The 18,335-nt window shown below is 42.3% G+C and overlaps 1 pseudogene; it reads left to right on the top strand.

The window, feature by feature from the left end:
• The first annotated feature begins 4,247 nt into the window (after nt 1–4,247).
• Nucleotides 4,248–17,936, top strand: LOC148526823 (uncharacterized; annotated as a pseudogene).
• Nucleotides 17,937–18,335: the final 399 nt, after the last annotated feature.

The following is an 18,335-nucleotide window of genomic DNA, read 5'->3' as shown; positions in this document are numbered from 1 at the left end:
CAAGTGTGCGCCTGTGTCCCATTAGTTAAGGGCCGGCTGGCTTGTCAGTTAAAGGGTGCTGTAACCCCCAAAGGGCACTCCAAACAAAATAAAAAAATATATTTTTTTGTGTTTGTGAATTGTGTGCGCAGTAGCTGCACGTGCATCAACAAAGTAGCACCAAGCGTGCACCTGCGTCATAGGTAAAGGGCCGGCTGGCTTGACCATTAAAGGGTGCTGTAACCCCCAAAGTGCACTCCAAAAAAAATAAAAAATATTTTCTGTGTTTGTGAATTGTGTGCTCTGTGGCTGCACGTGCATCAACAAAGGAGCAGCGCCAAGCATGCTCCTGTGTCCCATTAGTAAAGGGCCGGCAGGCTTGTCCGTTAAAGGGTGCTGTAACCCCCAAAGTACACTCCAAACAAAATAAAAAAATATTTTCTGTGTTTGTGAATTGTGTGCACTGTGGCTGCACGTGCATCAACAAAGGAGCAGTGCCAAGCGTGCGCCTTTGTCCCATTAGTAAAGGGCCTCCAGAACGTACAGAGGGACCTGTGGTTCCAGCGGGGACTAATTAATACTCTGTGAGGATGAGGATGTACACACTGAAGAGGGTGAGGAATCGGTGGATGAGGAGGATGAGGATGACATCTTGCCTCCGTAGAGCCAGTTTGTGCAGGGACAGATTAATTGCCAGCTTGTTTTGTGGGGGCCCAAACGAACCAATCATTTCAGCCACAGTTGTGTGGCAGACCCTGGCGCTGAAATGATTGCTTTGTTAAAGTGTGCATGTCCTGTTTATACTACATTAGGTGGGTGGGAGGGCCCAAGGACAATTCCATCTTGCACCTCTTTTTTTTCTTTGCATTTGCATTATGTACAGTTTGGGGCCTAGTTTTTCTGCCATCCTGTCTGCCACTGCAGTATCACTCCTAGATGGGTCACGTGTTTGTGCCGCCCACTCGTGTCGCTTAGCATAGTCATCCAGCTACCTCGGTGCAACCTTTTGGACATAAAAACACTATTGTGAGGTGTTCAGTGTTCAGAATAGACTGGAAATGAGTGGAAATTAAGGTTATTGAGGTTAATAATAGCATAGGAGCAGAAAAACCAACACATTCTGTGATTTTAGCTGTTTTTATGCTTTTTTTCAAAAAAATACAGATCCAAAACACAAAACCCAGAACCCAAAACACGGAAGGGTGGTTTTGGTTATCTTACGCAAGACACTGCAAAAACTCTAAATACATGAACTCATTATTTTCCAAATTGACTATTGCAATAGTCTCCTTATTGGTCTTCCCAAAAACAGGCTCTCCCCACTACAATCCATTTTGAGTGCAGCTGCGAGGTTGATCTTTCTCACCAAACGTTCAATGTCTGCTGATCCACTTTGTTAGTCCTTCCATTGGCTGCCGGTCTTCTACAGTATTCAATTTAAAATTCACTCACATAAAGCTATTAACCAAACCACACCAACATATATCTCTTCACTTATCTCAAAATATCTTCCAACCTGACATCTCCGCTCTGCACAAGATCTGCATCTCTCATCCCTGCGTATTACTTGTTCCTATGCACGGTTACAGGACTTTTTTCGGGCTGCACCCACCCTGTGGAATGCCCTCCCATGCACAATAAGACTGTCCACTAGTTTCCAAACATTCAAGTGTTCTCAGAAAACTCACCTCTTCAGACAAGCTTATCAGATTCCAGGACCGCCCACCTAACCTGTTATAGCTCCCTATCTAACTCCCTTCTTATAGTAAACACCTATCACATCTTCTCTTTCTTCAATTTAACATCCTCCTAACCCTAGGCCAACTTTCCAGTGTGATTGGATTATACAGCCCACCAAGAACATCTGCAATCGGGCTGGACCAATTTGCACTATGTAGCACCTTTCCTTGTGTATCAACACCTATTTCCCTAGAGATTGTAAGCTTGCGAGCAGGGCCCTCTTACCTTTATGTCTGTCTTTTAGGTATGTCTTGTATGTATGTCTGTCTGTCTTTAACAACCCAGTAAAATGTTAATGTTGATTCAAATTGTAAAGCGCAACGGAATTTGCTGCGCTATATAAGAAACTGTTAATAATAATAATAATAATAATAAAGCGCTGCAGAATATGTGTGCTTTATATTGTTATAAATAAATAATAAATAAGGTGACTTAATATGCATAATCATTTCTGGTAGGCAGTGTTTCCTATAAAACACAAGTTTTAGAAATAAAAACTAAAGAGATGACATCACTGTTTGTATAGATTTATTTACAAGAGTTTATACAAATATTAGCGTCACTTGCATATTACATTGAAATATTCATACAAAGAATATGGATGGTTCACTGACCCTTGTAACCGTATTGTATATGATTGGAAAATGTTGTCAATTTTTATATCCATCTATTGATTTTCGGAAAGTTCATTGTACAACCTAAATTATTCTGCAAGAAAAAAGATTCTGACTCATTTTGAGGTCAATTGAGTCACTAAGTGATGTCACATACCATGTCTATAACCCATAACCACCATCACCTGGAAAAACATAACTAACACATTAAATCACTTTCTTCAACACGTACTGCAGATCACATTCATATCGGAGCTCATGTCATGCCCAATCAACCAGTCTTTTAAGATCTTCATTATTGTGAGGTGTGAGGTGTTCAGAATAGACTGGAAATGAGTGGAAATTAAGGTTATTGAGGTTAATAATAGCATAGGAGCAGAAAAACCAACACATTCTGTGATTTTAGCTGTCTTTATTCTTTTTTTTTTAAAAATACAGATCCAAAACACAAAACCCAGAACCCAAAACACAGAAGGGTGGTTTTGGCAAAACCAATCCAGATCCATAACACGAAGAAAGATCCAGATCCAAAACCAAAACACAAAACACGAAAAATGGCCGGTGCACAGCCCTAGTTGTATGTTGACTAAATTCAGAAGCTATTACTAAACAAATGTTAAGCACACCTCTGTGGCTTATTGTTTTTTTTAACATATCTGCAGGATTACCTACTGGTGCGTGTACTGTCCAGTGACGGTGTCTGTCTAAACCTGAGATCTTGTGATGTTTGTGAGATCTCACACATGCGCATTGGGGCTGACCAAAAGGAAAGGCGCAGGGCATCAGCACTAGGCTGATGTCCGGTGGCTGAGATGTTAATACAACCTTGATAAGAGGTAAAGCAGAAAGAGCTTTAACAATATGATTAGTGCTGTAATAATACATCTCCCCCTCTGTACCTGATCAATCTGAAGGCCAGATAGAGTGTGTTGGTTGACAGGAGCTGCTGGGTGTTATAGTTCTCGCTGAACTGTCAAGGAAACCAGGACAAGGGGGAGATGTATCAAAGCTTGCAGAGAGATAAAGTGAAGAGAGATTAAGGGTCTGATTCAGAGTTGGGAATGAGAGAGAGATAGCACTTAACTGTGTACCTGGACAAACCATGTTGCAATGCAAGGGGTGTAAATACATATTTTTTTTTTTTTGCATGAGGGGAAATACTGGCTGCTTTCACATGTAGCCCACAAATACAGCTTTATTATTACTCTACAATTTAGTTGTCAGTTTGGACACCTCCCTCCCAAATCTAAATCTCTCTGCACATTTTAAATCGGCCCCACCTGCAGTGCAGCATGGTTTCACCAAGATGATCAGTTGAGAGAGATATCTCTCTCTATTCCCAACTCTGAATCAGACCCAAAGTACCAACCAATAGCTACTAATATCGTTTATAAATTTAAAATGGCGGGTGGGTTTCCCCGATTAAAGACTTACCGCCCTTTCACACAGAAAATTAATTTACTGGTTAAAGCACTTTTATCCGGTAATTTGCAAAACAACACAGGGTTTTTTTACTGTGTGAAAAAACCCCTGTCTCTGACCCTGCTTGCATTTTCTACCTGGGTTGACCCTTTCTTTCACACAGAATGAAAAACCTATTACTCTAATATTTTTTAAAACAGAGCCTGTAAGATGACAGATAGAAGCTGATTGTTTGGTACTTTATCTATCCCCAAGCTTTGATGACCCCCCCCCACTTTTCAACCCCATCACTCTGTTGGTCTTTCGTCAATCTGTGCTTGCTGAAAGCAGGGTGATGTCTGGGCTGGACCAATGTCTCATAGTAAGAACAGTAGAGCTCCACTATTTACAGTACGTAGTGTGCTCCTTAAGGATAATCAAAAGACTATGGGCTCTATTTATAGCACGGATGTGTCAACATCCGCATGCCAGGACATGACTTGCGATAAAGCTATGTCCCGGCGAATCCTCACCGTAGACTTCCAACTATATTTTTGCAGGAAATACAGTGAGATGTCCCGGTTAATGGAGCACAGCGTGGCACGGTGTGTGCTGGTAGGGGCTATGAGTTGGGAGCTGGAAGGTGAGCTGGAATGTGTGCTTGGAGCTGGAAAGTGAGCTGGGATCTGGAAGGTGAATTATGATGTGTGATGGGAGCTGGAAAGTGAGCTTGGAGGTGTGTTGTGAGCTGGGAGGGGAGGTGAGCTGAGAGGGGAGGTGTGCTGTGAGGTGTGAAGAGAGGGGTGCTGTGAGGGGAGAAAGTGGGGACATGGAAATATCAGGGCGGCTCAGGATTTGGCCTGCCTAAGCCCCCCGTGATATTTCCATACCCCCACTTCAAAATTTCCACTTTGACCACTGCCGTGTACCATGATATTCAAAATGAGCACCTGAAAAATTTCTGTCAACTAGATGGTGCAGACCTCAGCTGGTTCAAATCACTTTTCACCTGCAGGTCATAGAGCGTTTCTTCTGGAATATACTCATCATCACCAGTGCCACAGTGCCATACTATCTCCCATGCTTTTTGCAGTATACATGCTACCACTTGGTGAAATAATCAGATGTCATATGATACCCAACTATACCTGTTCTTAGCTCCAGCACCTGACCCTGATACCAATCCTAAAAGGCTGTCTAGCTGAGCTCCAGGAGTGGATGAGTGCCAGTTGGATGCGACTGAATCCTGGTAAAACAGAGGTCCTTATTATGGGAGTTCACCATCAAATGACAAGACTACAGCTTAGCCAACCAAATGGAATTGCGCTTGGGGGTTCAAAATTACAAAATACGGAACATGTGCGGAATCATGGTGTTGTCTTGGATTGTGGCTTGGCACTAAAACATCAGTTATCAGCCACAGTCAAATTCTCATTCTTTCATCTGAGGAACGAAGCCAGAATAAAGCACTTAATTCCCTCAGAAGATCTGCTTAAGGTCATACATGCATTTATATCATCACGCCTAGACTACTGCAATGCCTTCTACCTGGGCCTTCCAGCAAAATAATCGCACCACTTGCAGCTAATACAAAATGCAGCTGCCAGACTATTAACCAACCAGCACCGTTCCAGTCACATAACACTCATTCTCTACTCCCCTCACTAGCTGTCTGTAAGATGGAAAATCTGTTTCAAGATTGGCTTACTGATTTTCGAAGCCCTACTTAACCAGGGCCCAAGGTACCTGAAGCAGATTTGATTCTTTACTGTCCCACTTGATTACTGCGATCTGTAGATGAAGGACTATTAGAATTTATCTGCTTTTAGCTTTGCACCTTCGACTCTATGGGAATTGCTTCCTCGCAAAGTTTGAGAGGTGCCTACTCTAGAGTCCTTCAAAAACAGACTCAAGACTCACCTGTTTACTCAGACATTTCACTAATGTCTCTCCTGTTAAGCTTATTTTCTATTTTGCATTTTTAAATGGACATGTAAAGCACTTTGAGTCCTATTAGTAAAAAAATGTGCTATATAAATGATAATAATAATAATTATTATTCATTGTATTTGTATTTCTGATTTGTATTTGTTATTGCTTAAAATTTATTATCACTTATATCATAAGTTTATTATATAAAAGTATACTATTTATAAGGAAACACGCACCCTCTACTGTAATTTACAATGGGTGCTCATCTAATTTTTTAGATGAGCTTTCTGAATTTAAAATTTCCATAAAAAGTATTATTACAATGATAAACAACCCTTTTGGTTACTAGTAGCATCTACCATATCTAACTATTCTTATTATTTTCATTATTTAATTTTTATTTATTTTTTATGCTGAGTCAACATATCTGCTATTCAGGTACACCAGTGACTAGGAGGCTTACAATCTAACTTTAGAGTTACTTTAAGTTTAGATTCAGTCTAGAGGCAGCCGTGTATTATAAGCACTAAGGACCTCATTCAGAGTCGGTCGTTGCGGCCGCACGGTCGTAAGGTAAAAGGGTCCGGATATGCAAATGAAGCGCTCGCAAGTTGCGTTGTTAAGATGGGATCATTAGCTGGACGAGCGAGGGGAGGATGCGGCCGTAAGACTAAAAATACGCCCCCTTCTCGTTCCCATTACATGTCATCTCCGGGCATATAAGGATTAATCGAGACCATCGGGAACCATCAGAGCTGGTCGTAGACCTTAAGGTTGACCATACCCTCTCTTAAGCACTACGAACAAGTCAGTGTAAAAACCTCCCATGTCACATGTGCCATGACACTACTTAGTTAATTATGCACTCCCATAAAATGCCATTTTCATAGTCAGGCACTCCTGCGTTCAGATCTCCACTCCTCCGTTCACAAGCACCTTCCCCTGTTACCACCCATAAACGCCTCATCCTGTCACTCAAACTAACGACCTGGCCAAGTTGAAGGAAAGAGCAATTTCTGATCGTAATAGCTAGTTTGCGCACGCGCATTGCGAATTTTATGCATGCGCAGTTTAGCGAACATCAGTGGCGTACGACCGTGCGGCCGCAACGACCGACTCTGAATGAGGTCCTAAGTGTATTATAAAACGAAGTGTAATTTATGTAACAGTTAAAAAAACAGTTGAACAAACATTGAACAACATCTACAACCAGGTAAAATAAAAAAAACAACATAATATTAAAAATGTACCTTCTGAACATGCCTAGAACTAAGAGAGACACAAAAAAACCCCTTAGAGCCAGGCCCACCAAGAGCCGCGTGGGCCACGGCAAAAAAGGGGCGTGGCCTAATTGCGGAATGAGTGGCCATGTCCCCTTAGGTTCAAAAAGAAAAGAAAAGGTTTGCAGCGGAGCGGCGCTTTGCGCTGGCGAGGGGGGCGCAGTGAGCCCCCTCAGCCAGGTGCATAACCAGTGGTGGACGCAATCTGCTTGATCGCTCCCCCCACAGGCATAGGAGACTGCTGTGGCTGCTTCTTAGCAGCCACAAGCAGTTTCCCAGTGCAGCCCAGCACACAGCAGCGTGTGCTGGGCTGCTGTGATGTAAGAGGAAGGGGGAGCGGTGCCAGAGCCAGGCCCCACAGCAAGCCCGGGCCCGGGTAATTAGTATTCGCTCCACCCACTCTCGGTGCCCCTGCTTAGAGCTACAGAATGTGTGCAAATGCTAGGAGCTTAGGAGATAAAATCTCAGAGCTAATAGCAATAGTGACTAGGGATGACCTGGATATTGTAGCTATTACGGAGTCATGGTGCAATGAAAAACATGACTGGGATATAGCTATACCAGGATATACTTTATTTAGAAAAGACAGAATGGGAAAGATTGGAGGACGGGTAGCAATGTATGTGGAAAACAACATAAAAACTACTTCAATACAAAATATTGCAGAAAAAAACTACTCCCTTTGGGTGACCATAGAAACAGGGGTGAAAGACATTATTCGCACTGGGGTGATTTAAAAACCACCAGGCCAGGGGGAGGAACAGGACAGGAACCTTTTGCAAGACATCACTTTAAAAGGAGAGGTAATAATCACGGGAGACTTTAATCTACCAGCTGTAAATTGGGAGGGTCTTTTGCAAGTTCCACTAGAAGTGGGGACTTTCTAAATGCCTTGCAGGGAGCATCCCTCAAGCAACTGGTGAGGGAGCCCACTCCCAAAGATGCTATACTAGACATCATACTCACAAATGGCAATAGGATATCAGATGTAAGTGTTGGAGAGAACCTAGGATCCACTGACCATCAAGCAGTATGGTTTAGTATAAAGACAAGATTCAACTCCTGCCACATGAAAACCAAAGGTGTTAGATTTTAGGAAGGCAGAATTTGCAGAGATGGGGAGATGTGTAAGCAATTCATTGGCAGATTGGAGGAACTTGGAAGAAGTGCAGGAGAGGTGGGAAGAATTAAAAAGTGCAATAGAGAAATCAACAGATCTTTGTATTAAAAGGGTTAGGAAAGACACATAGAAAAGGAAGCCATTATGGTTTACAAAAGAAGTATCAGCTAGTGTGAAAGCAGAAAAGAGGGCATTTAGGAAATATAAGCAGACTCAGAGTAATGAAGACAAAGAGGTGTATCTTGTCAGTAGGAAGGAGACCAAGAAGGTGATCAAATGTACACTGGCACAGGTTGAAGAGAAAATGGCCCAGTCAGTAAGTAAAGGGGCCAAAAAGTTTTTTAAGTATGTAAATGAAAGAAGAAAATCAAATGGTGGAATAATAAGATTGAAGACAGACAGTGGAAGTCTTCTGGAGGGAGATAAGGCCATAGCAGATCATCTAAATGGTTATTTCTGCTCGGTATTCACTACAGAAGGAGAGGGAAAGGGGCCACAGTTAAGTTGCAAGGATATACATGAGGTAGATACACGTATATTTACAGAGGAAAAGGTCCTAACAGAACTGACAAAACTGAAAGTGGACAAATCAATGGGGCCAGATGGGATGCATCCAAGGACACTAAAAGAGCTCAAAGGGGTGCTGGTAACACCACTAACTGAATTATTCAACCAGTCTCTAGCTACAGGAGTAATTCCAGAGGACTGTAAAAGAGCAAATGTAATCCCACTGCACAAAAGTGGAAGCAAGGAAAAGGCAAGTAACTACCGACCAGTGAGCCTTACATCAGTAGTAGGGAAAGTAATGGAATCGCTATTAAAAGAAAGACTTGTGGCACATCTCAAATCCAACAATTTACAGGATCCCAAACAGCATGTGTTTACTAGGGGGAGATCATGCCAAACAAATCTTATTGATTTTGTTGACTGGGTGACTAAAGTAATTGATCAAGGGGGGGCCGTAGATGTAGTTTATTTAGACTTTAGTAAGGCTTTTGACACGGTCCCACATCGCAGACTGATAAATAAACTTGAAAACTTGGGACTGGATTTGAAGATGGTTAAATAGATAGAAACTTGATTGCAGAATAGGAAACAGAGAGTTGTACTAAATGGAGTGCAGTCTCAGGAAGGAATTGTGACAAGTGGTGTACCGCAAGGTTCTGTACTTGGTCCAGTGCTGTTTAATATATTTGTTGGTGATATTGCAAATGGTACTAAAGGGAAAGTATGCCTTTTTGCAGATGACACAAAAATATGTAACAGGGTAGAAACACCTGGAGGGGTAAGACAAATGATGGAGGATCTAGCTAGACCAGGGATTCCCAACCATGGTCCTCAAGGCACACTAACCGTCCATGTTTTAAGGATAGCCATGCTTGAGCACAGGTGACTTAATTAGTACTTCAGTTATTTTGATTTAACCACCTGTGCTCAAGCATGGATATCACTAAAACCTGGACTGTTAGTGTGCCTTGAGGACCGAGGTTGGGAATCACTGAGGTAGACTAGAGGAATGGTCAAGAACATGGCAACTACAGTTTAATGCTAAAAAATGAAAAATTATGCACTTGGGTCTCAAGAACCCAAAAGCTAAATATAGTATTGAGAGTACTCTAATGGAAACTACAGAGGAGGAAAGGGATCTAGGAGTCATTATTTCAGGTGATTTAAAGGCAGCTAAGCATCGTAACAAAGCAATGAGAAAGGCAAGTCATATGCTTGGTTGCATAGGGAGAGGAATCAGTAACAGGAAGAAAGAAGTAATAATGCCACTGTATAGATCATTGGTACGGCCTCATCTAGAATACTGTGTTCAGTTGTGGAGGCCATATCTCCAGTAAGATATAAATACATTAGAGACTGTACAAAGAAGGGCAACTAAAATGGTGCTAGGCCTACATCACAAAGCTTACCAGGAAAGACTAAAGCTGGGTACACACCTAAAGATTTTCTGTCCAACCATCCAACTAGTTGATTGGTTGGAATGAAAATCTGGTAAGGTATGAAAGCAAATGACAATCAGCAATTTGCTCCCAAACACCAGAAAATGGACAAAAACTGTTGTTTTAACAAATTGTTTAGATCAAACATTTAACAAACTTGTCCGACGACCATTTTCATCTGTTTTCTGGCATTTAGAAGCAAATTGCTGATCATCAGTTACTCCCATACGTTACCAGATTTTAATTTCAACCAATCAACTAGTTGGATGGTTGGACAGAAAATCTTTACGCGTGTACCCAGCACTACTTTAAAGCAGAGGTGGGCAATAAGAGGCCCTTGAAATACAAATCCCAGCATGCATTGCAACAGTTTTAGCATGGCCAAATGGCAAAACTATGGCAGGGCATGTTGGGATGTGTAGTTCTACAACAGCTGGGGGGCCGCTTATTGCCCACCCCTACTTTAAAGCAACATTTGTCACTTTGAATTCAATGACCAGTATAAATCATGTGTCTTTTATACCTTTATTTAGTTACAGATACCCTTGGCTTCTAATATCCTTATAATTCACTGTAGGGAGTGCAGTATCCCATAAATCATGCACTTGCAAGCTAAACCAAGGCAGGAACTGAATAAATAAAATGATCTGACAGTACAGCACATACTACGTAATTGCAAGATGATCATATTTTTGTCAAGCTGTTTTTATAAAAACTACATACATGCTAAATATACACAGATGTATGTACAAAACTACAAATGTTGCTATAAAAACACAATATTACACATTTTTCTCATGCAAACTATTTGAATTGGCAGAGACCATAATACTGTTAGCAAACAAGATGAACATTAACAGTGAAAGACAATAGCCAGAATATAATTAGGAAAAATATAAAGTTTTGTGATGTACCTAAATTGAAATGCATTCTGACTGTGATTGAAATGAGATTCTCCCATACACCTGTGCCCAATAATCTTTACAGGGAGGTTTAATTTAATCAACACAATGAGCAGATGTAGGCTGCTACTGCATGAAAACATGCCTATTATGCTGCTGTTGTAATTGGCAATGTATTTCACATTCTCAGCTAGTAAAATGATGTACATGCCTGTTTAGTTGTGCATGGCTAAAATAGCTCACATAATATAATTTCCACAACGGCTCTATTTTCAGTTAATCACTTGGATAAATGTTTAAATCGGATGGGTGAAGTTTCTATAAACAGGTGTCACCATACAGTATTTAACACACTAACAAACATTTACAATTAGAGCAACACAATTGCAATACAATTCTTTATTTAACAAATGAGAAGTCCATAGCTACCAGACTCTAGCAATCATGTATCTAGTAAAGCAAAGGTTTCCAAACATGGTCCTCAAGGCTCCCCAACAGTTCAAGTTTTTGAGATATCCATGATTGAGCACAGGTGGTTAAATCAAACTGACTGAGGTACTAAATAATACCCCTTTTACACCTAAACTCCGGTTCTGACTCGGAGTTGGAACAGGGTTGCAAACCGGATAAGAACCAAAATTTAGCCGGTGCCGACCCAGGACATTCCCGAGTTGGCGTCGGTTCTGCATAGACCCGGCTTTTCCGGCGTTGAAGTGGACTCTTTGAGATGCAGTCATCTCCAAGCGCCACTGAAGCCGGGACCAATTGGCCAGCCTGCGGCGCGCTCCGGCCTGCGGCACGCATCGTGATCCGGAGTGCGCCGTTCACACTGCAGGGTTTCACGGGTTACTCCCGTGTTAAACCTTGCAAGTTACCTGGGTTGGATTGCCGGGTTCCTCGACCCGGCGATCCAACCCTCTCTCCTTTTACACCAAGGAGCTACCCTGGATTAACCCGGCTTTTAGCTTTAGCTCCAGTGTAAAAGGGGTATAAGTCACCTGAGGTCAAGCATGGATAACCTTAAAACCTGGACTGTTAGGATGCCTTGAGGACTGAGTTTGGCAACGTTTGTAGTAAAGTATTCCCCAAACTCAGTCCTCAAAGCCCCCTTACAGTCCAGATTTTAATGATATCCATGCATGAGTACAAATGGTTCATTGAAAATGACTGAGGTACTAATTAAGTAACCTGTGCTCCAGTATGGATAACCTTAAAACCAGGACTGTTAAGGGGTGTTGAGGATTGAGTTTGGGAAACAATGATCTAGAACAGAGTTTCCCAAACTACGCTATTACAGTCCAGGTTTTAAGGCTATTCAAGCATGAGAAACCCTTTTGAGAAAGCTCCTAGTAAGGAGAAACACGGTAAGGACACAGAAGGAGCTTGCTTCACCTATACTCTTTGGACCTGGGAATCAGTGTATCCCCTCGTGTACCTCGGGCACTCAGCACTGAGGGTGCACACTATTTCATCTGAGGGTGAGAACACAGATGCCATACTCAGGATTCTGCTGCTCCGGTTACCCTTCACCTAATTAGATCTACGGCGGGCACCGCTATCAGAGGCTGTTTGCCTCTACAGCTGAGGGTGAGAACCAAGACACCGTACATAGGACCTGATTCAGAGCCGCTCATAAGCGGCCGCTCGTTCGCTTCGAGCAATGTTCGCACAACTGCGCATGCGTATGGGTTGTAATACGCATGCGTGAACCAGTCATTGCGGTTGGAAATTGTGTGCACGCAAAATAGCGAATGCCTGCTAATTTGAGTCACAGAATGAGGCGTTTGTGGGTGGTAACAGGGGAAGGTGCTTGAAAACGGGGAGGGGAGATCCGAACGCAGGCGTGCCTAACGGTCAAAACGGGCGTTTTAAGGGTGTGCATAATTAACAAAGCAGCGTCATCGGCCACGTCACTTGGTTGTTTCTTAGCCTGAACTGTTCGCATGATTGCGGTAGGAAAATCCAACCACAAGCACTGCGAGCAGTTCAGATGCTTTTCGATGTACTCAATTAATCAAATAAATAGCGGAGATGACGTAGGATGCGAGCGGCAAGGGGGCGTCTTTACAAAATAGCGAGCGCATATTTTGTTCGCTCGCTCAGACATAGAGGCGCCAACAGACCGCAAAGAGCGAGCGCTCAATTTAAATAGCCGGCCCCTTTTTCTGAACGAGCGCAAATAGCGTCTGGCTCTGAATCAGGCCCATAGGACACTGTTGCTCCATATACCCTTTACTGTGAACAGATCTACCGCAGATATCGCTCTCAATACTTTGTCGAAGACGCCAGGCAATTGCTGGATCACGCAGGGTCTCCTGACAGAGAGCCACATAGTGTGCCTATTATACACAGGCAATCTGGATGCTGCAACTTGTCTATTTACCCAGTACAAACTCATGAGGAGCTGGGCTACCTATACTTATTCACTGACCCAGGACTGTGAGTATACGGAATCCATATAGGAGGTCTATTTTTCATTATAGTCATTATAGACTTGTCTTATTGGAACTTTCAACACGCAAACGGAAGTGTAACAGCATTACTGCAATACTGATTGCTACAATTACAATATAATGTGGCATTACAAGTGTTAAGTTCCAATCTTATGAACTATAGCAGGTATTAACTTAATACAATAGCGTTGAATGCTTGGAACTCTGTGGAATAAGCATCTATGTCATTCTCCATGTCCTTTTTGAGACTTTTCATTGTTTAGATGTTTAATATGTGCATGCACAGTTTTTAAGATATGTATTTTATTATTGTTGTATTGTAATTAAAACTGGATATTCAATCTCTATACTGCTTTGTGTCCATTAAACACCACCTTATACTACTTTTTGTATCCAAGTTTGAGCAAGGTGACTTAATTAGCACCTCAGTCAATTTGATTTTAACCATCTGGACTCAATAATGGATATCCTTAAAATCTGGACTGTAATGGCGGAGTTTGGGAAATTCTGATCTAGAACATTGTAAAAGTAAAAGAAGAAGAAATCTGATTAATGCTCTACCCACCATGTTGTGTGCAAAACAATCAATAATTCCATATATTAGAAGAGTAAACACATTGACACTGGACACATCAGAATTCAAACTCAAGTACTTCTCATCTGGTGGATTTATCAGTAAATGAAGCAAAATGTATGGGTCTCACAAAGAGGAAGTATAGCCTATTATTACTCCTATTACTACTCCCAAGAAGCTCCTTAATTTAATAATCTTAACCAACACACTTTCCAACATGACCTATATCACACTGATCACAATGTTCCTCTAACAATTTATCGCTTGATATTCAATTTATGCTAATAACCTTAATGCATTTATTTTTATTTAGACCAGACTACTGCAAAGGGGAAATGAGTGGAAAAACAGGTGGACAGGAAGCCCAGTAAAGCTGGGTACACACTGCACAGATATATCTGCAGATGATGGTCTTTCATACACACTGAACGACCATCATCTGCCTGTGGCCGCGGGTTCCGTTCCCTGGGGGGGTGGGTCCTACTCCTCTCCCCACGGCCTCTGCTGCATGTGTACGCCACCCGTACACACTTGCCGATGGACAGATATGTCTGCAGATATATCTGTCATCGGCTGTGCAGCACAGCCGACGCGATATGTCTGTGAACGACGTTGTTCACAGACATATCGCTGGTACACACTGGCTGACGGGCACCAGATATATTGGCCGATCAATTGATCAGCCAATATATTTGTCAGTGTGTACCCAGCATAAGTCTGAGCTAATTTCATTGATGGCCTAAACCTCCTAAAATACAAATTTATATTGCAATTATTTCAATTCTTTTCAGCAGTCAAATGTTATGAATAACTTTTACTTGTATATTATGTAAGTGAATTAATAACATATGGTTATTGGATATGGGGCTGAAGAGAATGTAACAGGGCAAAATGTGATCTGATCATGTGACACTAATATTTAATCCCGGGTTGGCATCTTTGGCTAGGTGCGTCACCTGATCATTATGCTGTTTAGGTGGGAAAGAGGAATCATTTTCCCTTAACCATATAACCCAATTAATGTTAATTAAATCTTCAATAACCTCAAGGTTTTTTTTGTGTGTGATTGTGCTAATATTTAAACTGCATAGAATAAATCATTTGATAATAGCTGTACGGCATCAAATTCTCACTGTTAGAGCTTCAGGGTGGATGTCTTTAAGGTTTTAATAATTTTCAAACTTGTAGATAACAGGGGTCAAGGTTTATCTCTCCTTGTCAGACAGATCTCCAGATGGAGATTAATTCAATGTAAATGAAAATGAATGTTCACAAAGACAACGTCCTTTTTTAATATGATATAGTCATCATGTCGACAACCACAATGTAGATATTCATAAGGTTGACAACATAATGTCAACATGGTTAAAATGTCAACACCTGCAAAATGTTGACAGTCTAAATGTCAACAATAGACATTTTAGCATTACGGTTGGGCTTAAAATTGGGTATTGACATTTTGTCTGTCGACATTCTGAACATGTTGAGAGTTTGTCAATATTATGGTGTCTATATAATGACAGTTCGAAATTGTAATTGTCAAAAACAAAAAGGAAATACCAGATCCTTTTTTAATTCCTTCTTCTCCTTAGATAGTCATGCCTTGTTTTACCTGATGACATTCTCTTGTGCTTGAGTGGGTGCACCATTGTATCTCTTACAGAAATAAATGTATAAAGAATAAAACATACAGTTCCAGGCACAAAACAATTCCAACTAATTGAAAAATACGCATTTTGTTACTGCCAGTCATGCAAAACTTATGTTCTCTTTTGAATGCATGCCTTTCCTGTATCCTCACCAGATAGGTACTCTGTAACACATTTATTATTTTTCTAATGCTAAATCAATAAGATCTCATCCTATCAGATCTCTATTTGCATCCAACACCAAATCATAGAATGAGAAACATGAAAAATATATTTATTCCCTTACCTGATTGGTTGTTGTACACAAAGGCATACATGCCTACCCTCCCAGTTTTCACGGGAGGCTCACGACTGTTTGGGTAACCCCCCACACCCCCGGAAGGGTAGGCACTTCTCCCTCATTCTGCCCACTTCCTAGTGAAGTGGGCAGAATGGGGAGAATTTCCGCGGCGATCGCGGGTCCCCATGTAGGGGGAATGGCTTAATGACACGATTCTCAGTGAATTGCTTCATTTAGCTCTGCCCCCTATGCAAGTGCAAGCCAATCGCGGCAATTTGTCGCAAAGGGGGGCAGGGCTTAATGACGCGGCCTGTCAGGCCCCGCCCCCATTACAGCCCACCTGCTTCTCCTACCAAGGCTTCTCCCAGGGAGGAGAAGCCAAAGGTAGGCAACTATGCACCAATAATGTGCAGTGAGGTCAATGGATGGGGAGGCACTGGCTAGTATCATTGCCAGATTTACATACACATTTACGCACACATATATGAACCTGCCCCACGTGCACAAATCTCCCCCCTCACACAAATCCCCCCACACACAAGGATTCCCAGTAGCACAGATCCCCCTCACACATCTCTCACTAGTACAAAAGATTCCCCTAGCACAAAAGATCTCCCCCTAGCAGAGGACCCTCCTCACCTTTTTCTCCTTTATGTGTTTCCTCTGTCTACAGATACCAATTTCCTTCCCACCGCAGTGCTGCTGCTGAGCTCCGATGCCTGAATACTTCTTGGACAGGTCACCTGATCATCAGAGGTGTCCATTAGAGACAACCCCTCACAACCCCTCACAGTGAGGCATGCCTCCATTAGCTCTTTTTCTCAGTGTTTTATTGGCTGCTTTGTGGCTCAGCCCCAGCTCCAGGCAGTGTCTGAGCTATCAGAGGTATGGCTGAGCTCTTACTGCCTCATCTCTCATCTGTCCAGGGAGTGCTGCAATTTTGGTGACTTTTGCCTATAAAAACGATCAGAATAATACAAAGAAGATATTTTTATATTAAGTTATAAATATTTACTTTGTATTATTCTAATAATTTTTATAGTCAAAACTCTGCAGTCCAACAGGGAGTATGACAGGGGAGGCTCTGCCCTACCCTACTCTGACCGCACGTCCCTATTGTACACCAGAGACCTACAAATTAAAAGTAAGATTTATGCCTGTATAAATCATCCCCTAAGCCTCAATTTGCTCTCTACTTATTGATGCTGTAATATAATAGCTTCATACAGACCTCTCTATAGGTAATTCATATACCATAGGTGGTGCTTATTATCACTGTTTCTCAGTCAGAGAACCTCATTCAGAGCCGGACGCTATTTGCGCTCGCTCGTTCAGAAAAAAGGGGTGGCTATTCAAATGAACCGTTCGCTCTTTGCGGTCTATTCACGCCTCTAGGTCTGAACGAGCGTACAAAACATGCGGTCATTTTTTGGAAAACTACACCCCCTGGCCGCTCGCATCCTACGTCATGTCTGCTATTTATTAGATTAATCGAGTACATCGACCAGCATATGAACTGCTCGCTAATCTTGTGGTTGGTTTTTCCTACCGCAATCTTGCGAGCAGTTCTGACTATAAAATAACCCAGTGACGTGATCAATGACGCTGCTGTTTTAATTATGCACACCCATAAAACGCTCGTTTTGACCTTTAAGCACGCCTGCGTTCTGATCTCCACTCCCTGTTTTCAAGCACCTTCCCCTGTTACCACCTACATACGCCTCCTCCTGTCACTCAAAATAGCAGGCATTCGCTATTTAGCGAACAAACGATTTTCGGCCGCACTGACTGGTTCGCGCATGCATATTACGATCCGTACGCATGCGCAGTTGTGCAAACATCGCTCGGAACGAACGAGCGGCCGCTTATGAGCGGCTCTGAATCAGGCCCTGAGTCCGCAGTACTGTAGCCACTTAGGAGCACTATTGATGGACATGTCCTGTAGTTTGTGATCTTATTTGCAGATTCATAGAATAACATCTAAAAGCCTCTTTGGCTATGATCAGAGACGGCACTTGCACTCTTTGGGCGTTTCAAGGTGGAGCCTTGGAGGTGGTCTGAAGTAGACGCAAAAAGAGGCTGTTTTATGAGCGTGTTATGAGGGTGTCATGACCGTGTACATGAATTTGGCTGCAATCTCTTTTGCAGCACCATAGCCATATAGGTCATATTTTAAGAAAGTTAAAAGGAAGACTCTGCTATCCAGGGGTTGCTCGAGGAGACGTTGGGCCTGATTCAGACCCGGTCGTTAGATGCGTACGCTCGCTCCCAGCGTATGCAAATTCGGAACACACCCAGCAAGGCAGGCAATCGCACGGTAAGGCATAAGCACACCCACTATGTTTTGGCGTGCGATCACTTTGTATATGCAGACGCCCACCAGCCTGTCTTAAGACGCCCACTTGCGCACATCATCTCCAGGAACTGTATGCAACCATCGGTACATCGGGTACCATCGGGAGCAT

The sequence above is a fragment of the Taudactylus pleione genome, unplaced genomic scaffold, assembly GCF_031769625.1.
Source record: "Taudactylus pleione unplaced genomic scaffold, aTauple2 ptg000093l, whole genome shotgun sequence".
NCBI lineage: Eukaryota > Metazoa > Chordata > Amphibia > Anura > Myobatrachidae > Taudactylus > Taudactylus pleione.
This window is presented reverse-complemented; position numbering and strand designations above follow the sequence as displayed.